Genomic DNA, 27,182 nt, shown 5'->3' with positions numbered 1-27,182 from the left:
TCTGCTTTTCTGAAAAAGTGTTGTTCTGCAGAATAATTTGAATGCCAAGAATGTGTTCCTCTCACAGCAATGTATTTTTCTTGTACTTAAAATAAAGCTGTTGCATAAGTAACCACTTCTCCTTCTCCCCCCCCCCCCCAAAAAAAAAAAAAAAAAAAAAAACCAAAAAAACAACAACAACAAAAACTAAAATTAATTCATTTCTCATGCTTTATTCTCTTTGCAGTGTCAGTAAATTAAGGAATGTTTTTGGCCATAAGAAAGCAATGTGCTTAACTAAAAAGTTTCGTTGTAAGGTTAGTTAACTGAAAGTTAGAGATACCTGAAGGCATGCATTGTTCCTCCATCAGTGTGAGCTGACCTAAAACTGAACTGCTGCTAAAAAGGTGTTCCCACCTCCTCCCTGGTGTCTGAACCAGCACAAGAGCTAAGCTCCAAAACAGGGCAGTTTTCAACCAGACCAGAAAGCCTCATAGGTGTACAGCTGTCTGTGCCACCAGCAGGGAGGCAGTGTGACTGTGCAGGTTGGGGAGAAAGGACTGCCTCCTTTGAGCAGCATTAGAGCATCTTGCATTGCTCAGGAAATGCTGCTGTCTGACCCTAACCCCACTTAATGTGCTGCTGTGGAGAGTGCTCAGGAGTGGTGAGCACCCTGCCATCCTTTTTTGACTACATGAAATGCAGGGCCACAGTGAAGCCAGACTAAAACCTCAAAGATTAGGGTTGTTCTGTTGACACAAATTCAGATAGTTACTATGAGCTAACAATACCTTCAGCAGGACAAAACCATACATATATATGCAGCATGGTAAAGTAGCCTTGTCAGGACAATGTTAACTTTTGAAATGCATTGTGCGGTCTTTGCTCACACAAACTCAGTTGCTACGTGAACATTTTTATAGTTTAAAATTTTGTCTTCGAAGAAGAAAATAAGGAGGAAAGAAAGAGAATCTAATTGGCTTTTATGCTCAGATGTGCATATGCTCAGCACAATATATCACACACAGCAAATCAAAGCCAGCTTAGACTCAGCTTTTCTGCAGCTTTTTCCTCCTCTACCCTTCCAGGCTTACTAATTAATAGACACCAGATGTCAAGTACTTTAGAATGACCATAAATCCAGGATGTGAAGAGACTGATCTCCTCATTGCCCTGGGGCCTTGTGTGCAAATTCAATTTAAGCATCACTATTGATTTGCTAACATTTTGTATCCCTCTGCCCTTTAACCTGATGTAAATAATGATGCAAAGGAGAAACAGTGCCCAAATGTATGAATACCTTCCTCTCTAACAGTTTTCATCAAATCTTCTAAACAGTGATCAGCAAGAAGCATGATTCTAACCATACACTTCGCAGATCTGACATGGAGGTAGAGAAAATGGTCAGAAACAAAAATTTGAATTTAGATCTTTATTATACAGGCCCGAAGCTGTGGTCACCATGCAGTTACACCATCATGGGAATGTTCTTGCTGAAAGGATCTCACTAAACAAGTTTAAAGAGACCACAGACTACAGCATTCCAAATAACTGGCACTTTAATGTTTGAAAGAGCAAAAATAAATAAAGGAATGGCAGGTATGTCCTTTTCACATATGGTGGGGCATATACATATTCCTTCTTTTCTATAGCTATTTGCAAGACAAAATGAGCAAATACTGCCCCAAATCACAGACCTTTCATGTGAGGGCTCAGATAAGTTAGCTGTTTCTCTCCCCTTGGTTATTTAATCAACACATGTTCTGATAGGTGGATATATATATATATATATATATAAAAACTTTTTTTGTCTTTTTTTTTTTTTCTACTTCCTGACCTTTTCTTCACCTTTCAGGACACTAACAGGAAGTAATTGGAGACATCTACTCAAATAAAAGCCCTGGAAACTTTCCATTCTAGTTTTCCATTATACTTTCATAATTTAGGGATTCATCACAAATCTAAAAAAGTTCAGGTGTCTCACAAAGAATTCATCATCTCTGGAATACAGATAGTCACAGTGAAGAGCTGCACATAGACTGCACACATAGTGTTATGTAAAAGTGGTTATTTAAAAAAACAAAACAAAACAAAACATTTCTTAAAATTTGTAGACCAAAACAAAGCATATCTTATTCCCTAGAGGATTTTCTTGCAACCTGTTCTTCAATTATTTGCACTAGGAGATGCTACAAATGATATTAGGTACAATATACAGTCCGCTGTCATCTTCTGGTCCAGCAGAAGAACCTGTCTCTCCGATGGATGCAAAACTGTTCATTTGAGCAGATCATCCTCAACAGCACAAATATGGTCTAGAAACTCATAGAGTTTATGGTTTTAATTTATAAAATTAAACCTGCCCCAGACAGGTAATACTGGTATGTAAGTTTGCCACCCCTGGGTTCTGTCAGAAACGGGGTACTGAGGTGCTCAGAGCCGTCTCAGTCTGCAGCGCTGGGATCCTTCTGGCACTTCAGACCCAAGATGCGATGTGATGCATGCTAGAACATGGGCGCACGTCTCACTTAACTCTGCAGAGCCCGGGACATGGTAAGCTGCCAGAACCTCCTTCATCTTGCCTGTTGACAAAAGGAACAATAACTAGTCATCACTGGTTCTTGGAGTGTAATTCCAATTTCTAAAAAGTCCTGTAAATGAGACTGTTTTTTTACCAGGCAATAGCAATTTTTCATAAATTACAGATTTCTGATGAGGTTTGCCATCTCTCTGTAACCTATAGGATGCTTTTGAGGGAGAAAGATGTCTCATAATACATGGTTCCTGTATTATTAGTGAGGATCAAACATACTGTTATTTTAGAAGTATTATTAATTTCCTTTTAATTGTCCATTAACTTAGTGTTTTAGTATATTATGTACACTTCATTAGTATATTATGTCTGTAAAGAAGAGTTGATCTTTTATAGAAGATTCCCTGGCTAAAAGTGCTGTTTAGTCTTTCACAAACAGTGTACACAAGATACAGTATAAATGATTTAGACGGTTATTAAAGAATTAAAGAATACAACAGGTTAATAAGTGTCTTATGTAGATTTGGTGTATAACTATCTCTGACATATTGGTCATGTCAATTATGTATTGATAACAACTATTAACCATTTCCTAGTGTTTTATAAGTGACTCATTCAGTGAGCTTCACAGAACTGAGGCTCAGAAAAGACTACTAGGTTAGCTACTCTGATTTCCTGACAATTAAATTTTATCCAGATAGTCCTCTATGAAGACCAGGTACATTTGTTTTACAAGGAACTAAACCTTTAATATCACAGACTGAGAAAAAGAAAGACTAACCATACTCCTGCAATATATAATTGCTACGGTATAAGTACAGAGAGAGACAGAGGTATCTTTGGAGGGTGATTCTTCCACTCCTTAGGTAATCTCTAAAAGGTGTCCATCTTTTTTCTATTCACTATAATTGAACTAAAGACTGACCTTTCACATTAGTGCAATTAAGTGTTTTATGTCCTGCAACAGGAATCTGACTGTATTCACCTATTTATTTCATAAAGACCATTCATAAAACCATTGGACATTAGTTATTTAAAATTAATGCTGACATTGGCAAATTTAGAAAAAATATAACTGCTTCAGTCTAATGTAAATACAGATATCATACAATAAATTCCAGAACTAATATTAATTTTCTTGTTACGTACCCTGAAATTTTGTGAAGAGACCCAGAGTGCTTTTTGTATGTACAGTTATTAGCCTCATCATTTTCACGTACAAAGAAATCCCTAAAGGACTAAGGCTAGCAGGTACTTTGATTGATCACTTCATCCATCTCTGACCTGTGTTCACTGATGTTTGTCTGACCTATTTTTAAACTTCTGCAAGGCTGTAGATTCCAGGAGTTCCCTCTAAACAACCTATTCATGGGCTCCACTTTTCCTTGCTGCTATTTTTTTTTTCCCCTGATGCTTACATTAAATCATCCTTGCATTGATTTAAGCATATTATTCCCTTCCCATTCTGACAGCATACATGGCAGTTAAATCCCTTCCTCTTCAAAGTCACCTATTGCTATAGGAAGGCTGCTATCATGTATCCCTTCCACCTTCTCATTTCTAGACTAAACAACCCTTCAGTCTTCCCCTGAAGGCCCATGTGTTTTAGATCTTTGACTAGGCTCATTGGCCTGTCCTTAATGCTCTCTAGTTGGACTGGATCCTGCTTCAGCTGCAATTCCTGGAGCTCAGTAAAGCACCGTTGCCTTATCAGTACTGAGTAGATTAAAATAGTTACAGTTTATGCTTTATTACTCCTGTTCATATAGCCCACTATAAGACTGGCCTCATTTGCAGTAGCATGATATCACTGGCGCTTGTTCAGCTTGGGATCATTACAACACGGGTCTTTTCTGCAGAACTGCTGCCTGGCCAGGCATTTTCCATTTGTATATTTTTCAGCTGACTGTGCTTACCTACCTGTCCAGTTCTGCAGTTCTAATTTAACTGCTGGAAAGCTGATATTTTCTAGGCTACACCACTACTTTATCAAGATCATTTTCAACTGTAAGCCTTGCTTCCAACATATTTGTTTTGGTTTATGTATTTATTAAGCCTATCTCCTAGCCTTTCATCCAAACCCTCAATGAGAATACTGAATAGTACCAGAACAAGAAAAAATATTTGCAGAAGTGCACTTAACAGTGTATCATTGAGAACTAGTCCCTGCATATGATTTCCAAATCATTTATGCACTCACTTCATAATAATTTATTCTAGCTCAGTTTCCCTAGAGCACATGAGCATATAAACAACTGAAATATATTGCCATACAGTGCTGTTCAAACAAAGCAGGCAATGCTAGTAAATCTTTTACAATGAATTATTATATACACTTTGAAAATGAAAGCATTATGGAGAAAAGATTTCAAGTGAGAATGCGGTCTTGCTAAGAACTGATTGTATATCTGTATGCTAGTTTTATGAATTATGTGCACTTTGGAATAATTTTCAATTTAAGCATAATGGAATTCTTTCATAACCGCCTAAAACTGATTTTTGTTCAATGGAAACCTTCACTTAGAAAACAAAGACATCACTGCAATGCTTTCATTGGAAATACATTAGTTACACAGTCTCACAAAACTCCAAACTGCACAATTACTGTTTACTGTTTGCATAAGTTCTTGATCAGAAACATAACAAACAGGGAGCGCAACCATCAACACAACTAGTTGTACTGACACTTGCACAGAAAGGACTACCATTTACATTACTCTTTATGGAGACACAAGACAACTGCACAAATGCAGGAGTCACAGATCATTCTTCTTACCCAATAAGGGTTACATGCTAGACTTTTTCTACTTCTCATTCCGTGATATATTCTATTTATGTTATTTGAGCCACTCACAAGCATGAAATAACTTGCTTCCTGAAGTGGAGCCCAAGACTTCAGTTCCTCCACACTGATGTTCAGTGCTATGTTTTCAGCTCTGGACCAGAAGAATTGGAGACCAGTGGAAGTTGAAATACCAACTAGTTACTAAATACCATGCAAAACTGACCTTTAAGTAACAAGAAAATTCATTTGATTTGATACTTAGGGGTGTATGTTCTGTGATTCTATGTATCGCATTACATTTCCAGTGAACAGAGAAACTGTCTCTCCTCTGAAAAGCAAGTGGTTACAGCAAGACAACAGCATAAAGAGAACATACAAATGCTTTCTACTTTCTTCAGCGGAAAAGAAGGAAATATGAGAGGGAGGGATGGGCTAATCAGCCCGAGCCAGCACCCGTCATGATGTACAACCAGCTGTCTGCCCGCCAAGGCAGGGAAGGGTTCTCACAGAAATCTCCGCTTGTTATGGGAAGTCAAAAGTCCTGAGTCTGAGATTAACCAGATGTCTTCAGTTCTCTGAGAATAGCTTCAGGGGGTTTAAATTAAAAGGATTTAAGAGACTTCACTGAGAGTTGTAGGCATCCAGATAATAAAATTACTTTCCTCATTTTGTTAGAGTCCGGGCTAGAATTTCCTACCTTTCCTTAGATCAAGAATTTTGATGCCAGTGAAAAGGAAGGAAAGACAAACCTCTCAATCAGAAGTACAGCTAAGAGAGGATCTGAGCAGCAGCTTGCTCAGCAGCAGCAGCAGAGCTGCTGTTTCTCTGATGATATAGAAAGATGTATGTGACATGGTGACTTCTCTCTTAAAAGATCTTCATAATTCTCATGGGAATCCAGAAATTAAATCGGCATAGCTTGACTGCTTTGCAAGCAAGGGAAGGCAAGCTCTTCACCGTTGAATCCTGCTTCCTATGCATAGTTATTACAACACCATCATCTCCTGATAGAGAAGTGGGGACTGCACATCAAGTCATACACATCCAGTGCATTTTATTTTGTATTTTTTTGAGGGACTGCCACTTGTCAATGATGGCTGAAGCTACATAAAGAGTTGTGATTCTAATACACACAAAATCTCTCCGTATACCTCAAACCACATGTAAAGGAGCTGTTCTGGTCATATGGAGTGGTGTTGGGGGTGATTCAGCTCACCAGAGGTGGTTTTCTAAGGATGGGATTCAGTTCTCTAAACATAGGTATCTCAGTGTTGGGCACCTCTGAAAGAGAATTTGTCCCACACTTTCTGAAGTGCCTAAAGTAAGCAGCAGGAAGCAGCCCTAGAGGTGTGTGGGTGTCTGTCTCCCACTGCTGAGAGCTCCCTACAGTACAGAGACAAAACTGTCAGATTTGCAGTGTAAATGTTTTGCAAGGATAAAGTTAGGTGAGTCCCACTCATTTTTGCAAAAGCAAGAAACATGAGTCTGCATATAGAGCAGTGTAACATTAGCATGTTGATTGACAGAGGGAAATTAGTAACAGAGGGTAAATAACTCTGAAGTTACCAAATAGCAAATTAATTAACAGCAATAATGATAGCAAATGCAAAAGTCTTTCTGAAGCTAGCAAGCACCATAAAACATCCAAGTTTTAACTGACCTCAAATTTCAGTGAAAATTTATGATTAGAGAGAAAACTACTGAGAAGGAAATATCTTAATCTACTTGTTCCTAAATGTCTTAAACTTTATGGTGAGGAAATGCTAGCTATTATATACTTGAATTAAACTATGAAACATCTGTCCCTGATGTTAGTGAAGACTCTATCAAGATCATACTATTATTTTGAACATCATTTCTTGTTGCATATTTTGATGTCATATCTAAACAAGTAGTAGGAAATTTGAAAATTTTGATGGTGATTTATAAGACTCAGTAAAAAGGTATATTTTTTGGGGGGGAGGGGGGCATGAATGAGTTGTCTGAATTATTGTAATATTTCTGTACTTGTATTACATGGAAATTACCATAGCTATTTTTTTAAAAAAACAAAATTAATAGACAAACATTAAGCAGAAGAAGATTAGATGTATTAGAATACATCTGAGAGTCTTGATATCATACAAAGAAGCTACAATGAACTAAATTCAAATTACCCTTAAATACAATGGATAAAGAAATCTCTAAACTTTCAAATAATTTATTTAGAAATATATTTTAAAACTAACAAGGATCTGCCAGCTTGACAATCTCATGAAACAGTTAGAAAAAAAGTAGCATATGCCATTCTTGAAAATAATTTAAAATCATTGGAAAAATTCTTATACAACATGTTAAAAAAAATCTGCTTAATTTATAAGCTTTTCTGCATTGAGTGTAGTGGTATACATGTAGGTAATACCAGCTAGAAATGAACAGTAGAGCGTCATACTGCATCCTGTAAGTCAGACATGACTGAGGTACAAAGTGATAACCCAATTGCTAGCCCTCCAAACACAGCCTGGGTCCCTGCAACTCACTGTGGGCTTAGGCAACTTCTGCACTGGAGGGGGAATTTTGCAGTCTTGCAGCAGTTTCCCTGATGTATGACTGCAAATGCATTGCACGAGCCAACGACTGGAGCCATCCCTGACCTCCCACTTGATTCCCCAACTTTCAGGTAATCTATGCCTCTGCTTTTTCACCTCCTGCATCTTCCCTCAGTAAAGATGCTGGAATCCAAACCTATCCTCATTGCAGCTGTGCAAACTCTGGCCAAATGCAGCCCTTGGCTTTATCAAATGTGGCCTTGTCAACTCTGGAGATTTTTTCATGTACTCCACGATGTGAGTTTTTTCTGTAAGGCCTCACCTGCTCATGTGACAATCTCAGTTTTAATCTTTTAGCTTACTTTTGTGTGCTCATAGATATGCAAAGAAAATGTGCAAAATGTGACTCTAGGCTCAGAAGAAGCTGAGAAAAACAAAGGACAAGATAAAAGTGATTTCCAGAGCATCAATTTTAAGATTTCTCAAGATTTTAAAGCCAGTCTCACAATTTTTGAAGCCGTGATTTTTCTTGTTTGACTTGTGCAGGACAAGAAACAGCCAGATTTGATGCCTGCCAGATTTGCAGACTGAAGCAGTTATCCCACTCATCAGTGCTGTGAGGGAGACAAGGATTTACGTTACTGTTGGCTGAAGTCCACACAGCTAGGGGACTGAATCTTGACCAGGAGCCAGCTCCTGACACACTGGCTAGCACGCTCAGTCTGCACTTGAGCCAAGCCATACTTGCTGCGGTGGCTACGGTGCGGTAGAGCGTGAGAGCTGGAAACTGCAAAAGAAGACTTGAAGGTACAAAGAGTAGCCTTAATCTCTGCTCAGCTGGGCTTGGCTGCAGGACTACTTTTGCTCTGCCTCAAGGCACCTGAGACTGATTTGGGGAGCTGTTTGCTTCCAGGGTCCAGGTGAATGTTGTAGTTTGTCCCAATAGCTCTTCACCACTGCTTTCCTCCAGCATGAGCCTCCACTGGGGTGGAGCTGAGAGGAGAAGATGGGAGTGGGAGGAAGAGGAGGAGAAAGAATGCTCAGCAGCCACCTCTCACCAAGGAATAGCAGCAAAGCAGCAGCTGTGGTGGTGGTACTTTCCTGTAAATGGTTGCACTAGGACAAAGCAGATATGAAGTCATTGCACGGTCACTGATGTTCAGCTGGACCAGAGATCAAGCGGTTGTCAACAGCAGTGTAGCACCCTACCCCATCTCAAAGCAGTAATAGACTCTGTTGATCTTCCAGCGATGCTGAGGAAGCAAGATTAAACAAAAATCAGCATTATGACCCTGAAATGAGCTTGAAGCTCTCTTGCCTTTCTGCACCTTAGTCAGGGCCATACCTCTCTGATGGCTTGTGGAGATAATGAGACAAACAACAAACCTTTTCTTCTTTTTCACAGCTGAAGCCTCATCTAGCTTTTCAACCTTTGCTTGCCATCTCACTGAGAGCTTCTCATTCCCAAGAGCAATCTCAGGAGCATGCAAAATTGTCTGTAGCCCTTTACTATGCAGAGTAGAATGGGTACCACATATGGGAAAACAAGAAGAAAGGTCATAGATTGCAGACTCCTTTTACTCCTTTCCATTGACTGACTGAGCTCTGTACCATCAGTTCATTTACTCTTTCGGAAATTCATTGCTCTGATGGCTAGAACCTCTCTCCCCACACCTTCTCTCCCCCCCCCCCCCCATTTTTTTCTTAATTTAATAATAATTTTCAGCTTACATTTATGCATGACCAATATATATCCCCGAGGTTTGTGTCTACAGTAAGCAGACTTTCTGCTTTTCTGGTGTGTACAACTTGAAGGCAGTTACAGAGAATGTGACCATAGTCTCTTTCCCAGGTTTCCTTTTACTAGATTAAATTAGTCAACACCTATTTGTGTCCACTTGCCTTGTAAGTTTTTCTATTCTTTTCCAAAAGCTTGCCTCTGTGACTGTTCCAGTCTGATTCAGTCCTTGAACATGAGTGATGACACTTCCATACTATATCCTATAAAGGCCGTCTATAAAGGCACTGATAATTTCATTCTCTCTGCTGGAAATATCTTATTTAATATGCCCTAAGATAGCATTTACCTTTTACACAGCTGTTTTACACCCATATCTCAGTGACATCTCACAACCAATAAATATACTTTGCTTTTATCTCATTTTAATATCTCCAACAAGTAATTGCAGAAATTGTCTTTCTTTAAATGTCTGACTTTACTTTTGTATTATTAAACTGCATCCTAGTCTTTCACTATTTTCTTTGGATAAAGTAAAATCACACTTGCAGTTATCTGCTAGGACTTTTCCAATCTGCAGAATTAAGCTTTGCCATGGTTGCACGCCCCTTTGCTGTCTAAGAGTTTTGTCTTCTCTCTGCCTTTAGTCACGCAGTGGAGGCCTTCAGCTTCCTTTCCACATGCTCTGTACAGCTCCCATTCTGCAGTAGAAATGCCATTTCCAATAGCAAAGTGCAGGAATTGCCTCCCAGGAGAATTAGAAATGTAGGAATAGCCAAGAAAGTTGCAAGAACCTTGGAACCTAAAGATTCTCCTAAATATACTGAAAATTGCTTGACAAATACCAGTCTACATGTAAATATAATTACTGATAAGAAGCAGCTTAAATTAATGCCTTAAATAAATTTATTTTAGGTATAAGATACAATTTATCATTACATGTAGTTTCTCTGTGACCTTAGCTCCTATTGATCAGAAAGTAAACAATTTCAGTGCTGAGTCTGTCTTATGGGGCTTGGCACTAGATATATTTTGGTGCCTTTAATTTTGAATTTATAAATTATGTAAACAGAATACCTTAGCCCCATATTCTTTTTAGTCTATAAATGTCTCTTTATTCTTAGTAAATCTGTCGAACACTAAATAAGCTGGAGACAATCTTTCTGTAGATCATTTTCTTCAGATCATTAACTCCATTTTCTAGTTGCCTGTCTCTGGGCATGTTATAAAAACATTGATTGAATATATAATGGTGTTACTGCACATCCATTACAGTTACTCCAATCAAATACCACGACATACAAAAAATGCCTCAGATACCCATTATGGGATGACAGAGTTTCAGGGCATATGCAAGGTTCTTGCACTTCTTAAAGATTATTTTCCATTATTACTCCAGCTATGGGTTCTCAATTACTTACTACTAATGCTGGAGGATTAAGTGGACTAACTGTTCAGCATAATTTGTTTCAACATTCATTCACAATACATTTTAGATATGTTAAATGGCTAAATCTATATTTTTAGAAGAATAATCTTTATTGTCCTTTAGAAAAAAATAGTTCTGTATAAATTATCTTAATTATTAGCAAAATCTTATGAAATACTCTAATACAGGACCAAAAGAAATCTTAATTGAGGAAACAAAATAATTTATTATTTTACCTGCTACTGAGTTCACTTTTCTCTTTTAATATACAGACCAAGGCACTCTTCATGTCAACATAAGAACATCTCCATCACCACTATTCTCACTGTTAAGTCTGACAAAAAAAAGACTTTGATCTGGTTTTAAACAATGGTAATTGCTATTGCTTGATATCATTGATTTTAAAATGATGCCTTTTACATCTGCTTGATTCTGAAATCTTGTGAAGTTTCAAGTTTGTTGGGCATTCTACATGAGGCGCTTAAAAATATTTAGCTTTTTAAAACAATAGATACATTTTTCAGAAATGGGAAAACTGAAGTCAAGTTCAACATGAATTGAGCAGAGACAATCATCTTTTCAAAAACTTCTAGCCTAGCCTATCACTAGAGTTAGGATTTTTGTTCCCCAGCTCCAGCACAGACCACCCAAGCTTCAGAAAGTCATCCATCAGCTCTCGGTGGCAGAAGAGCACAGCTGGCTCCGGATGTCAAGGATCTCCAGAGAACAACATAGCCAAGTTCATATCATTCCTATTCACCAAAATATTTAAACCAGAAATATTTGTGCTAATTGTTATAATTGTCTCTAAGTGTAACTACCACCAGCATTTCTGAAGAGATCTGACATGCCAAGCATGAAGATATATTAATGAATTGTTTGAGCCAGAGAAAGATAAAGAAACCTCAGAGAATACTCAGTCTCCAATCAGATTAAGCTGTTGAGAATATTCAATTCAAAAACAATCTGAATTCCCTTCTTGTACCCTGAAGATATATTCTGCTTTTTCTTTTGAACAAAAATTCATCACAAAGGCAAATTCCTTTGCTATAAGCAAAAGTTTTAATAAACCAAAAAAATAAAAAAATAAAAAAAATAAAAAAAAGACATTGTAATAGAAGCTGCATAAGAGGTTGTTCTTTTCAGCACATATCTCAATGACAAAACAACATTTAAAAAAAGTGAAAAATAGTGAAAAAGTTGTTCAACAGTTAGGATGGTAGTGCTATTTGGCTTGTAGCACTGATAGAAAAATCTTGCTATCAGTATTTCGTTGGTAATTCTGCAATTATAAACTGAGCCAGAATATATTTTATTCTCTAATTGTAGCACATGCCTCTGCAGTGATATAAATAGTTGGAAAAACATATGTTCAGCAGAGAACAAACACATCTGACAAGGAATAAATACCTATAGTGTAATGGAGATAATTGAGTAAGAAATCTTAATAAATCCAAAGTAAACTTTATCACTATAGCTACTTTAATTACTGAATTCCTACTAATGTTAAAATAAGATTTGTGAAATATAATATTCAACAAAATTATATACTTATATATCCTGAACTGCTTCAACCTAGCAAAATTCAGTCTGGTGCCTTTAAATACAATTTATTTGGAGATGCCTAAGAATGTAGAGGACTTTCCAAAAATGTCATTTAGAAAGATTTTTTTTATTTTTTTTTTTGCAAGTGCACTGCTGCCAAATATTTTTACCGCTAAAGAAATGCTTTTTCAGCTGCATCTGAGCAGAGTAATAGTGGTAGCTAATGGCCTATTCAGTTAATCATAGTTATTCACTCCCTGGAAATGCCTCAGAGTATAATAAATGTTTTGTTTTCGTTGTGGATTCTTAAATTACAGGCATTATATAATACACATGATATATAACCCATCAGTATGAATACAAACTGAATCCAAAACCACTCCCCTAAAATAATTCTAATATTTGGAGCCTCTCAGAAAAAGAAAAATGCTGTTGTTACCCACAAAGCTACTGAAATAGCACTGATAGCAGGGTAAGAAAACGCTATTAAGAAAGTTCTAGTTTAACTAAAATGTGGTTATTTATCATCTGCTTACAGAGGTCTGAAATAACTGTTACAGACAATTTTCAATAAAGAAAACAAGGAACATGCTCAAAGAGCTGAATCACATAGATCCTTTCCTAAAGTAAAACAAACAAACAAAGGTTATAGATGTAGTGTTGCAGTTTGGCACATAACAGATTATATAAAACTGGTTTTTGGTCTGAGACCAATACTCACATCGACTATTCTATCAATACAGGATTTATCTTGCTCACCATTTTTTCACCTTTTTTTTTTTTTTTTTTTTTTTTTTTTAATATATTCAGATATGTTTTAGAACTACATATCAGACCATCAGACTTAGCTCTGGTTTTGTTCTCAGATTATCTGAGAAGGTTATATTGATTATTCTGCATGTCGTCTACCTGTCACAGCAGTAAGGATGGAGCTGGTTATATCTCATCTCTTTGTGGTTACTATTACACCAAAGAGGCATGTCATCCAGCATAGTTCCTTCAGCAATTTTATTTGAGCTGTGTTTACAAAGTTGCAGATTAATCTTAAAAACAATGGCAGGCTTCCATGGTCAGAGAAGGCTGTGATTTTTAGTTGAAATTGCTTTACAGGAGGGATTAGTTTACTGGCTCTTGAAAATAATCCACAGGCTACTTCAAGGAGTAAAGACAACATCCAAGATAGTTGTCTCTTGGCTTCCTGGATGGAAGAACTCTGCCACAAGCACTGCATCTGCGTGTTGACTTTTGTGGCTGAGACACCAGTTACCTTGGGCTGTTGTATGCAAACGTGGCTGACAAACAAAGGTAAGCTTAACTATGTTCTACAACATAACTGCGGCTCATCTGAGAGGTGGGCACAACCAAAGACAATGTTTGAGGTATTCAACCATACACTTCCGTCAGGGTTCTCAAAAGAAGCCAGTTATAATCCTGATGCCTAACATATTTGAGGATCTTCAGTAATAAAAAAGAGATTTGTAAAATCAGATGTGATATAAAACACTTTACAAGATAGCCTTAGAGTTCATTGTGATTGCAGTAATTTGGGTAATTATTCTGAAATTAATGCATAAGGGATCTGTACAGAGCAGATCACCACTGAAGACTAACGCAAGTGTGCAAATGTAGAAAGTCTTGCTGGGCAGCAGTACTGCAGGAAGGATCTGCAGGGAGGTTATAGTGATCTATAAGCAAATTATAAATCAGGATGATATGCAGTTGCAGAAAAAGGCAGTCTGATATATATTTGTGATAATACTATATACAAATCAAGTGATTATTTTTTTCTCTATTCTGTTTGTTCTGTCCAGCTCTGCCTACTGTGCTGTCAGGGGAAGGAGACAGTTGGAGAGAGTCCAGATGAAAGCTATAAAAAAAAAATGATAATGGATGTAGAACAAGGGGAGGTTGAAAGAATTAGACTGTTTAGTCTAGGAGAAGAGAAGACTAAGAGAAGACATGATGACATATTTAAACTATGCAAAAGTTTGTTATGAAAAGACAATGGTGACTAATCGTTTTCCATGTCCATCATGTATAAGACAAGAAACTGACTTAATATACTGGTGTGGAGACTTAAGTCAGACATCGAGAAAAACTTCCTATCCTACGGACCACCAGCCCTGCCATGGGTTATCTATAGGTATTGCATGTGATACTGCCACAGCAAGGAAACGGGGTGGTTGAGACAAGCACCTGTGGATATGAGTACAGGTCTGCTCCATCCTCCCGCCAGCAGGTGCCTGGGAGCCCGGCCAGCCCCACATGTCAGTGCTCAGCTGCAGAAGCAAAGCACACAAGACTAAATACAACCACCTGCACTGATGTGACATATCTTGAGATATTTGCCAGGGAAGACTGAGTCTGGGCCTGCAGAACAAGGGCTGGATGTCCTAAACCTGTTCAGTTCCTTCATTCAGTCAGCTGGAAGCAGCAGAGACCACAGCTTCTGTCACTGCCACATGCTGTGGGACTCGTTTGATATGCTCATGTCCAGCCCTACCTTTATTCGTCTCACCTTTGCTGTCAACAGCTTTTTTCACTGGTTTGTGGAGACTGATACAAGGTGATTAACTATCTGCCACTTGCAGTCGTTAGAGAAACAGTTTGAGACGAATTTAAAAGAAACAGGCAGGACTGAGGCTGTAGTGATGCCAAGCAGGGATCAGGCTGGTCATCATGACAGCAGCCTGGAGGAAGTCAAGGGTGTGGGGAGGAGGAATGGTGGTACACCAAGAGACTGAGTAGTGGAGACACTTGCTAAGAGGACACAACCGATGGCTGCAGGTGCTGGATCACAACGCGTGCTGGTGAGATGCTCTGCCTGCACTGGAGCTGCTTGCTGCAGAAGCCAATAGGAACAAGGTTTCTGATCTGTAGCATGAAGCAGGCAAATGGAGCATGGTTAGGAATGTTATCTCTGGCCAACATGATAAGGAACCCAAATGTCATAGTTAAGGGAAGGAGAGCCTTAATCAAAGGCTCTTTGAGTTTTGTTACCTTTGGAAGTAACTTGGAGTAAAGATCAGGGGAAAAAGGCATGAAAAGTCCCACCCCCTCCCTGCAGTTTTTTTCTCCCATATCTGGATATGCTCCAGCCTGTCCTGTTGCCAGTAGCACTCTGGGGATTGCTGGAAAACAAGGGCCTGTGCTGCACAGATTTTTCTGCCAAGGAAGAAAAATGAGCCATCTGCTCTCTCCTGTAGACTGTTTAGGAGGTCCTGATTCCCAGTGATGGTGAGACCTACCACACAGGTACTTGGCTTTGCCTTGAAGATGGGTGCATTTCACACCTATTATATTCTTGTTGTTGTTAAGAAGTGTACAGTTCAATTGAAATTGATACAGATTTTTCCAAAACAAATCTACATGTAAACTGGCTACCAGTACTGATTGAGTCGCACTAGAGGAGTCTGCAAGGCCAGAAGCTGTTGTTAGGGTACTTATTCCGACTTCTCGTCCAATCCTGCCAACCTTCTTCCTTGGTTCTTCCTGTACCAACATCAAATACATCTAGCATAAAGCACCTGAACTTGATTTGAAGTCTCAAAAATAGTGCAAATTCATGTTCCAGGCTACAGCATATGCAGAGTGAAACACTTCCATGATATCTCACCAGTGTTTTAGTCTTAAACAAAATAATCTACAAAAGCAAATTACTCTCAATTTAAAATAAATAATTAAATAAAAACAGACATCATTGAAAACATAGCCAAATGTTCACTATTATGCTTGACCACTTGAACACAGAGATTAGAAGGTGACCTATAAAGACTGGATAATGCACTGTATATATTGGAACTTTGTTGTCTCCTTGTGTGAGAACAAAAACTACAGTTCTCACCTTGGGAAAATCAAATTCATGGATAGATGGGATCAAACTGATCCTGTCAGTTATTTGTGTGCTCTTTCTACTTTTCTGTCAAGCTTAACAGTTTTCTGAAAAAAATCCTCAGGTTAGAATAAAAAAAAAAGCCCATACTTAAACCATATTAATGATGATATACATGTTTTTCTTGATATGATGTGAAAATTAGTGTAATTACATCAGATTTTATTTACAGATATAGACAACTCAGGAGACTGTACAATTTCCAAAAATTCAAATCTGAAAGTCTGAGTGGTCCCTGCAGGGGAAAGAAAAGAAAAACAAACCCCCAAAAATCCCAAGATGATACAAAAAGTAAAGTACAATACTGATAATGAAATGTTTGTAACACAACATTCTGATTATCCTTTATATTTTTTTCAAGTGTATTGAGGTAATATTAATATTTGGTTGCCTATACACCTTTAAAATTCATTTAAACCTAACACTTGTTTTACCCTTAAGCACTACTGAGGAGCACACTTGTAGGTTCTGGAAATGCCCATCAGAGCAATGCATTCATCAGATTGATTTCCTGCTTTGATTCCTCAACCACTCTAGAGTGGTTGACTGTACCTACATGGGTAATGATGACCCATGAAGAAGGATAATTCTGAAGATGAACCATCTATAAAATGATGTTGCTAAATTGGACATTAGCAACTTCCTGAAAATGTTGATCCTTCTTCATTTTGTAAGATTGCCCTGTTGGGGATCTACTTTAGCCTCTCCACTTAATTTTGGCACCATCCAAATGCTATGAATGCAGTAAATATTCCTTTCTTCTATGTACGGTGTCCTCTTTAGATTCCCACAAGTTGAACAACTACTACTGAAATTCACAGTGCCATAAACTCTGAAAAAACTATGCTAACTAGGAAATGAGTAAACAGAAAAGAAACATGAGCTTCCACAGACAGAAGACTTGCCCATAACTTCCCAAATTACAAGAAAATATCCTTGCCTTTCTGAAACAGTCTAGTCAAAACCTCCCTGAAATCATATAGGATATTGAACGAGGAAAGCATCACAAAATTATTACCAGTAGTGCCCAACTTTGTTCCTAGCCCTTCTATTTTGAAACTTAATGAACACATGCAAAAGAGTTCCTTAGCCAAAAGACCACATTTAAACCAGATAAGAGACAGAAAAAAAAAAAAAAAAGTAATAAAAAAGTATGACCGTTATCCCTTTTTCATACATGGAAAAGCAAGACACTGAGACAATAAGCAACTTGTCCAATATCACATTGAAAGTCTATAGTAAGCCAACTGAGATATGGGCTAGGGTCTCTCTCTTAGATAAATTCAGCCCAGCTCCCAGTAAACCATAATTAATGTAATGGATAATATTTCTATGAATTAACAATACATGTAAGGCAAGGGTGTCAACTCAGATACACATGCCCAATTTCCCTGACTTTTCTGAAATCATATTGTTGAAGTGTTTAAAATGAGAGCCCCAGTCTCCTTCCTACCCCTACAAATAAAGTAGGGTTAGCTTCTCTTCTGAAATTGAAAGTGCATAGCATGGAAATAGAAACATGTTAGTCAAACTGCTGATGTGATTAGAAACAGTAAGAAGGAGAAAAATTAAAACGCAATGATGAATCAAGGTTTACAGAAGTTAATACTGTATTTTCCTCTGAACTTTGCAAAACAAGAAGGAAGAAGAAATTCACAGAAATTCAGCAGAAACAATACTCTAACAGTTGCCATAAAATTCTGTCTTCTGTGACTTTACAGTTGTGTGTTACAAAAATATTGGCTTGAAAGCTTGAAAGATAAAATAGCATATTTTATTTATATATTATATTTATGGCATAACTAGCCATAATTAAAAAATAAAAATAAAAATACAGCCTTTCAGGATTGTATTTCAAGTATTTTAAGTTAAAGTCTTTGTACACAAAGTAAGGGCTTAAGTGCCTTGAGAAATCAGGTGATGATGTGTACTAGTGCGACTCTAGAATAAAATGAATCTTGAACATATGAAACATTGTACTTCATGGGAAGAGACAGGAAAATCCAACGTAAAAGACTGTGTAAGTTTATAAGCACACACAAAATGCTTTTTCTGTGATAATCTAATTCTAGGTAAGCTGATTTCAGCACACCTACCAGGAACCACAAAACATCTCAGTTCAAAATCTGCTTTACTTTCCAGGAGCAATTCCATAAGGGTTTACACCCATATACTGGGGAAGAGAATTTGTCTTTAAAAACCTGTGCTTTTATATTCTGCTCTGTACCATGTTCAGAATGAATAGATATATCAAGAGAAGGGAATAATGTACTTACATAAACTATAAGACTGAAATCTATTATTTTACTGTTAGTACTGACGGTCAGATTATTATGTTTTGTAACTGATTACTTTTCAGAGTTATACAATTATAAACTAAATAAACCTGATAATGGTAGAAGTATTTGTTTCCTGTGTTGGAACAAAGATTTTTCAAGAGCAAAGAATAAAATGTCATTTTCATATCCTGCAAAGGAGTCCTTTTTAATGTGATGACACATTGATTTTTGGAGGCAAATACAATACAGCTTTACTTGGAATAGCAGCTTTCATACAAATCACGTCTAACATTGTCTTCTTTTGTTTAAACATTTCAATAATTCAATAATACTGTTTCAAAGTTCATATAAAACAAAAACAGATAAGGAGACAAATTAAGATGCAAAACTATTTACGTCTACATCCTGATTGTCCATAAGAAGTATGGTAAATTTAAGCCTGTTTAAAACAGGTACAATACCATGCTGGACCAAAAACAGTCAGGCACTAGGAAGACCATAAATAAAATTTCAAGGAGCCTGGTGGCAAGATATTTACTCAGACAACACCCAGGCTTATGGACACTCATTTGTAGGTATTAAAATATGGTTTTACACACATAAATTAAACAGCACTAAAATGTGTCTCAGTTAAATATCTTGCATCCTGGAAAATGTACTTGCTTTATGAAAACCTAATTAAAAGCCCAGAAAAGTATCTAATCATATCTCCCAGTGCTAATGAAAAATCTGCCTTCTGCTTCTATCAAAAATGCCCTGTGTGAAGTACTTCTGAAAGCATCTGGGAGGAAGGAGAATCTCAAGGAATAATGTGTGAAAGATTGCAAATAGAATATATCAGAAGATGAAACTCCTTTATAAGAGATATTTTGAAATTCACCAAAGGAGAGCTCACTGGTGGGAGGGTAGTTTCTGTATAACATTTCCCTAACGTTTGTTTAATATAATACTTTGGAAATCAACCCAGATTCATGAAATGTTTTATTTTATTTTATTCAAATAGCACTGCACATTCTATCATAGAAAAAAAATGATTTCATTAGACAAATAACAACAAAAATGCCCTTGTGAGCTCATCTATCTTGAACCACTACATCAGAAAAACAGAAACCTAGGAGATGGAAATATTAACAGAAAAAAGGACAAAATAATGGTGCATTTTAACATTATTAGACTTTAAAACTTGTCACTATTTCGTCAATCATGCTTACTTCAAGTAAGCAATCAAGATTACGTAAGTATTATTTTTAAGCTAATCTTTAATTTTTAACTGTTGTTTATATTATTTTCTCTTTCTTCATATTTGCTTTATTTATCTCTTTTAATGTAGGCACTGCTGCAACTCTGCACTCGCCTGTGTTTAAATTTAAACATGTGAGAAATTCCAGTTACTCTAGTCAGATTAGCCTCATCTCATGTGCTTTCTTGGAATGGTGTCTAGATTCTAAAATTTAATATTAATCATAAAAAGAGGTGGGTAAAGCAAAAAACACAATCAATGGGGTAAGCAGTTCAATCCACTTTTCAATGCATTAATGGAAAATCAAAAGCATCGAAAGAAGGTAGGAGGGCTTTAAATTAAACAGTATATTCAAATAATTTTTAGTCATTACTTTCAATTGGTCAATATTGAAACCTTAGACTCACAAAGCAACTGCAGAATCAATAGTTACCTAAACAAAATCTATTACATCTGCCATTAGCTTACACATAAGATGAAAAGAATGACCGTTATATCTGCCAAATAATGACGGCATAATTTGAAGTAGCAGGAACTGGTTATGAGTTTTCTTAAATTCATCTACCTGTCTCCTGACAATGAATGGTATAATAATTTTCAAATCATCTTTACTAGAGGACAATCTAGTCTAACCACAAATATTTTCTTCTGACTAAATTCTGCTACCAGGTTACTTTCTTATCTACCTGTTTATATACTTGGGCAGTATATATTTTTCTTATTATTGAGTTACGTATATGTACCCTCTTATAACTTGTACAGATTGGCACTGATCTTCAGGCAACAGCTCAGACACAACTTCCCAGGCACTTTTGAGGGGTGCCTTCCTCACCCCTCTTAGGAACCATTGCCTCCCAGTGGGGCTGGATGAGCAAGACAAGGGTCTGTTCCTGAGCCATCAAACCCAGCATGTCACTGGAAATCATTGAGCTCTCCATTTAACATCAAAAAGGATTTTGGGAAACAAGTGAGGTAGACATATAACCAGACCAGCTGCTACCAGCTAAATTCCCTTGTGGTCTCAAGACAAACTCCCAAGACTTGAAAGGCCTTACTCCATCACATCCTGATGTGCTCCTTTTCCCAAGTCATTTGTTTTCCAGAACATTGTGGATATTTTAACTGTTGATACTCTAAATAATAAGAGCAGCAGCTTTCTTCTAGCATTCATGAGAATAATTTCTATCATAACCAAACCTTGCTCTCCATAGCAACTTCTGAGTTACTGTAAGTTAACACTTCTAGTTGTGTCTTTGATGAGTATTTAAAATACAATTTGGGATAATAAACATTTTTTAGGGATACAGAACATATCTGGAGCAATGATGGAGAACTGTAATGCCCTGATAACCTTGAAAACTCCAAGTAGGTACAGGATTACATGTGTTTCTGCTGTGCTTCTCCACCCAAGCTCTCTTTGAACCCACCTCATTTGCGAGTTCTCCAGTTACTTGTCACTAAACTGAGAGGCTTTTCTGTCCCAACAGGAGCAAGATAGCTCTTATCTTGAAAATCTGGAAGCTGGGAGACTTTGGCTTCTCCCTGCTACAAGAGCAGTGAAGAAGAGCTCTTGCAGGAAGAGGGGACCACATGAGATGTTACCATAGTGGCATTCCTTCACTAACATGGTGTCAAGATAGAAAGGGAGTAGAAGAGTCAGATATGTAACTATGAATGATAGACATGGGGCTATAAATGAGACGGTTGCTACCCTTTGGCCCACACAAGCTGTCAGCTATCCAGAAGATGTCTATGCTGGAGGTACTGCAATCACCCTGATAAAAGTAATTCAAGCAGCAACCGAATAGTATAACCTCTACTGGACCAAATCTGGGTATTGCTGAGTGGCAAGTTTCACTCTGCACCACCTTCACAACTGATTCGAATGAGGAAAATGACTAAAAGAATTTTCTGTCTGCTTATTATATATAAATTTGCAGAAAGCCTTCTTTCTTACTGTTTGGGACACATTAGGAATGCTGGAAAATTTAGGAAAAAAAAAAAAATCCTGTTTTTTTCCAAAACAACAATTTGTAAAAAAAAAAAAAAGATGTTACTGAATTTGTATTTGACATGTCCGTGAAAAAAAGAAAAGTGTATTTATACTAAAAGGCCAAACAAGTGTAAAATCAGACTGTCCTTTACTTCATTCCTTTAATCACAGTGAAGAATATCATTTATTTTTTACTGTGTAGCTAAGAGAATAGTATAGCCACATTGTTCTTGAGCAGAGTGAGAAGACATTCACTGCAGTATGGGGGAAAAACAGAAAGAACTGGAACTTCAGAGAACTGGATAGGATCTCATTAAAGAGATGAATGAGAAATCAGACACTCCTAATGAAGGTTATCACATGAAAATAACAAATTTTCTGGCATTTCCTTTCACATTTCATCACTCTAAAAGTGAACCTGTGGGTTTCTTTTGATGCACTGAGTTCAAAGCACTGTGCAAAAGCTGAAATACAAAATCCAATGGAGATACCAACATAGTGAAGGTAACACTGGACTAAGGAAATCAGCGTAAATAGAACACTCATGAAAGCAATGCTCAACTGACCAAAACAATACTAAAAAATATTTTATTGTGAATGAGACTGAGAATTTTATAAAGCAAAGTAGAAAACAAATCACTTGCTCTTTTAGATGCAAATCTCAAGTCTCATCATCATCCCTTCTCTGCAACCTGAAGGCACTTCAAAACTGCAGTCTAGACCAGTTATTTAAATCAATGTACTCCAGAGACCTGAATTAGGGTTTTCCCAGTTCTACAAGATCAATCAACTAGCAGATGAGAGGAAGAGCATAAGACGATGTTTGTAAATGTAAAATAAATAAATAAATAAAATGTGTTTTTTTTTGGCAACTGCAGTTTGATTTTCTATTTTCATCAAAGATCTACAAAACAACAAGAACAAAACAAACAAAAACCACAAACAAACACTCAGTAAAAATGTTGAAGTATTTTCTTACAAGAAACAATACAAAGAAATATTTTTAAAGCTTTGATTTCCTAGAACAATTACAGTCATCTAGAGAGGAGCTTGTCCTTCTAGAAATAAGCAGAAAACAAGCTGTACTTGGTATAATGAACTCAATTCCAACAAGATGTTGGAAAAATAAGATGTTTTTTGAAAAAAAAATATAAATAGGAGAAGTTAAAAAGAAGAAATATATTAATATGAAAATAAGCTAACAAGTGATTTTCAGTGACTCATGGTAGGCTAATTCACAGAATAATGCAAGTATTCTAACAGCCAAGCATTATAAACTCAGATACCCAGCCATAAATGTAAATTTTAATCCAGACAAAACACAGGAAAAAAAATGCTTCACAGTGGGATGAAAACTTTATCAAAGCAGTATTATGCAACTACTTCATTTACGTTGTGAATCTAAACTACAGATTGCTTTTTCCCTCCTTTGAGATATTACAGGAATTAAGTTAAGGTTGCTGAGGTGTCACAACTCTATGCTTCTGCATGGTAAACTTACAAAGATTCTTTTTATGTCTCAGAAAATTGTAATTGTGACGTAATTTACATTATGCCACTGAAACTATATATAAAATGCACTCATGCATCCAATATAGAGTATATTGAATACTCTACAATCAATAAAAATATACATATATAAATATATTTCATATGTTATTTGGTATGTTCAGTATCACACTGTTAAATAGAGTGTGTAAAGACAATAGCTTCATGAAGAAATTGCTGAGTAATGGGCATAGTAAAATAAATATTATCCATTCAGTGCAAATTTGTAGGTGATTAAAGCCAGAAGACTGTCTAATTTATTAGACTTCATCATATAAATGACCAACTACTACGCAAATATTTTTTGAAGTGTTCATAGTATTTCTCACAGGAATGGTGTTATGGTTTATAAGTGGGAATGTAAGATGGCAGCTACCTTCCCTTTTCTAACCTGTTGCACGTGGTGGGATGGGCCGATACCAAAATGGCTGGGCTACAACATTTGCAGCACTATCCCAGGTTGGTGGGAAGGATGAGACAGCAGGAAGGGTGAATGAAGAGGAAGAGAAGAAATGGGGTTTGAAGGGGACCTTGACAGAGGGCTGCCAATCTCCTCCTGGGTAGCACTTGGGTTCCTGTCAGCACACGGCTGTTGTAGACAGTTGGCAACACAACAATCTGAGTTGTATACCTTTATACCATGAGGCAGCACTGATTTGCTGAAAATGTCCCCCACCAGAGTCACGTTACCCAGAAACATCCAAAACTCATGAACATATTTACAGAAGATTCTGGAAACAAGTTTTGTCGATAATTCACTGGGTTAATGCACTCCGGTACGTGGGGAATGATTGGATACATTCATCTACATATACATGTATATATGAGCCCATGAATGTTACCGCATAAAGAAATCTGATCTCATTGAGGTTCTATATAAATAAAGGGGAATAATGTTGAAAAGATGACAGGATAAAAATCATCCTACCAAAAGCTGTGACAAATCTACAAAGCACCTAAAATCCAAGCCCCTAGCACAAAAGCAAACAATTATAAGTAAAAGTTCCTTTCTCAGTTCTTTCCAGAGGTGTACACAGCTGGTCCCCTTTCAGACATGATGCATCACACTGCCAAATATAAAAAATAATAAAATAGTACTCCACATAATAAAACATATTAAGCAGTAGTTAAACAAGGGATTCTTATACTCAAAGAAAAAACATATTCTAAATACAGTGTAAAGCAAAGTCCCTCAGCTGAGCTCTCCTTGCCATGTTTTCTGATTTATAAAGTAAAGTGTTTGAGGAAGTGTTTGAGGATCAAAAAAGCAAGAGCATAGCAGAGTTTGAGGATCAAAGAGCATGAAACAGAAAGTAGCCCAGGGAAACACCTGCTTGCTTCCTATCAGGACTTGTAAAAGGAAACAAACTTTTAAAAGTTATCTATGTCCTTGAGCCATGTTGTAATGGGCCAGATAAGATAAGAACTGGGAGATGGTAGGCAGTGCTGGCTGGTCTACTTGAGGAGCGAGCGTAGCAGCTCTCAGCAGAGCCCCTGCCAGGTTAGTGCTAGGTAACTGCTTTGTTGTGGTCAGTCAAAAAGGCAGAGAAATATCTGAACAGCCACTTTCACAGACCTTTTTCCTAAAATATCACAGTGACAAACAACTAAGGTTCACCAACAACTTCTGAAGTAGGCTTTGATCTGTGAAAATGATGAATATGTAATCCCTGTTCATTTTGGCAGGGGTTTAAGGATCAGACATATAGGAACTGGCACGCTGTCCTGAGTCTGGCGTAAAACGGTGGGGGGAAATTCCCCCCCAGTTAGCATGGACATGCACAAATTGGACTGAAAGCAGTGCACTGAAGCACAGCTGTGAGCTATTTTGAGAATCACGTTCAAGTGAAAGTACCTCATCCGAACAGGGCTTAAGAGGGTAGTTGTCTGGTTCCCAAGCCCTAGTAACAAAGGAGACTGCAAGGAAACAGCTTGGACTCAGTGTATTCTGTGCACCCTCTGCTGGTTTCAGAGCACCAAGCAGCCAAGTTTCAGGCAATAAATTTAATAAAATTGAAACAAAACCGAGGGAAGAAAAATCAGCTCAATTGCAAGCAATAGTAAAAAGAGATACCAAAATTAATTGCAAAAATAAAAAGAAATAAATGTTTGCAAAAACTTCTTAATTTGAAAGTGCAAAGAGGAAATTCGTATAAGGTAGCATCCCTTGCTGAAAGATATTCCATACAGGTTGCAAAATTACTGGCCTTATGTTTTTACTGTTACTTCTCAATATTTAGTTAACTCTACTTGTATTTTTCAAAAATACTTTAAAAGAAGCATCTGTTTAGATTTCATTTATTTATTTATTTATTTTTAAGAGAGCAAGCAATTTAGGCTACTCTCAAAAACTTTTGCAAAGAAACTGAAGTCAGTGACTACATTGTATTTAAAAATAAGCCAGATATTTCCCACTAGCTATCTCAGCTGTTTTTCATTATGGTTTTTACCAAATTACAACTGACATACTACTCATAAAACAAGAAAAATAAGAGTCAGCATTTAATGTTTTCTTCAGAATCACTTCTTTCTCTCTACCATAGCTTTTACAAATATCATGGTTTGTAATTATTATTATATTAAATTATTATATTTTTCTCCTCAGTTTACAGTACTCCTCTTGACTGTTCACTGGGTTACACATGAGCTTCCATTGTTTGTAAAGCTGACAAAACCCTAAACTTTGCATGTTAGAAGTGACTGAAAACTAAAGCAAAACAAAATACCAGCATACAGCAGTGTTAACCCTCAACAGTAGACATAATGAGCTAGCTTGGCACCAACTCTACATCACAACTAATTGAAAACACACCTAAAACCCAGCAATTTTACTTAATATTCCTCACAAATCCTTTTACTTCACAATTTTTCAAAGCCACAAAAATCCCCTTGGTCACTGCTCACACTTCCAAAAACTTATTTAATCAGTGCTTTTATCAACACTAAAGAACAGAACATCAAATCTCAAGTTCACTGCATCACTAATAAAATCACCAAGTGCTTGGAAACTCTTTCAGATTACACAATATTGTGCATCTTTGCAAAAAGAGCTTCTATACTGATTAATTTTAATTTTCACATGAATGTCTTCTGAAAGAAAGATCTCATGGTACTTTATCAAGTAATGGCTCACTACTATCTATGCATTTGATTATGAAAGCGTTCAAAATTTTAGAGTGCAGAATTAAATACAGTGTAGTTAAAACCACAGGAAACATGATGGAGCTTCAGAGATCTCTCCTCTTCCTGCATACAACACAGTCCTCAGTCATGAAAGAAGAACTTTCTCAATTCCTGTGCTATCCTGCCTTTTGTTGTTTGAATGTTCTGGATAAAAGGTAAAAGAATAAAAAGAAACTAGTGCATATTTCTTATACTGAGGTGTGTGCAGCCAGAACATGCATTTGTTTTAGAAATAAAGTGATCAAAGAAAGGTTTAACAACCACATGAAAGCAACAAATTTAATAGCACTGGTGGAGTTTATAAGATCCTTACCCTATGAATTATTTCTGAGTGGGGGGCATGCAGCTCCCCTCACAGCTATGTTATTAAATTGTCTCTATTTTATGTAGGAGAGAATTAAACAGTGAAAAATCAATAATATTTTGTTGTTGGTTGTGTTTTGTTGTTGTTTTTCCTTTTGTTCATTTTTAAAGAAGAGACAGAAGAAGGTGTGTGTGTGGCCAGGAATG

The 27,182-nt window shown here is 36.9% G+C and overlaps 1 protein-coding gene across 1 annotated transcript in view; it reads right to left on the bottom strand.

Annotated features, from left to right (window-relative positions):
• Positions 1–213: 213 nt before the first annotated feature.
• Positions 214–27,182, bottom strand: part of SCAF8 (SR-related CTD associated factor 8) — a 93,421-nt gene continuing 66,452 nt past the window's right edge. Inside the window, exon 21 of the mRNA XM_082758320.1 lies at positions 214–2,561. The gene's annotated coding sequence lies outside the window, so the exon portion shown is untranslated. The remainder of the gene's footprint in view (positions 2,562–27,182) is intronic.

This window comes from Aythya marila, assembly GCF_965140915.1.
Source record: "Aythya marila genome assembly, chromosome: 3".
NCBI classification, from domain to species: domain Eukaryota; kingdom Metazoa; phylum Chordata; class Aves; order Anseriformes; family Anatidae; genus Aythya; species Aythya marila.
Note: the sequence above shows the minus strand (reverse complement) of the source record. Positions and strands in the feature narration are given on the sequence as shown.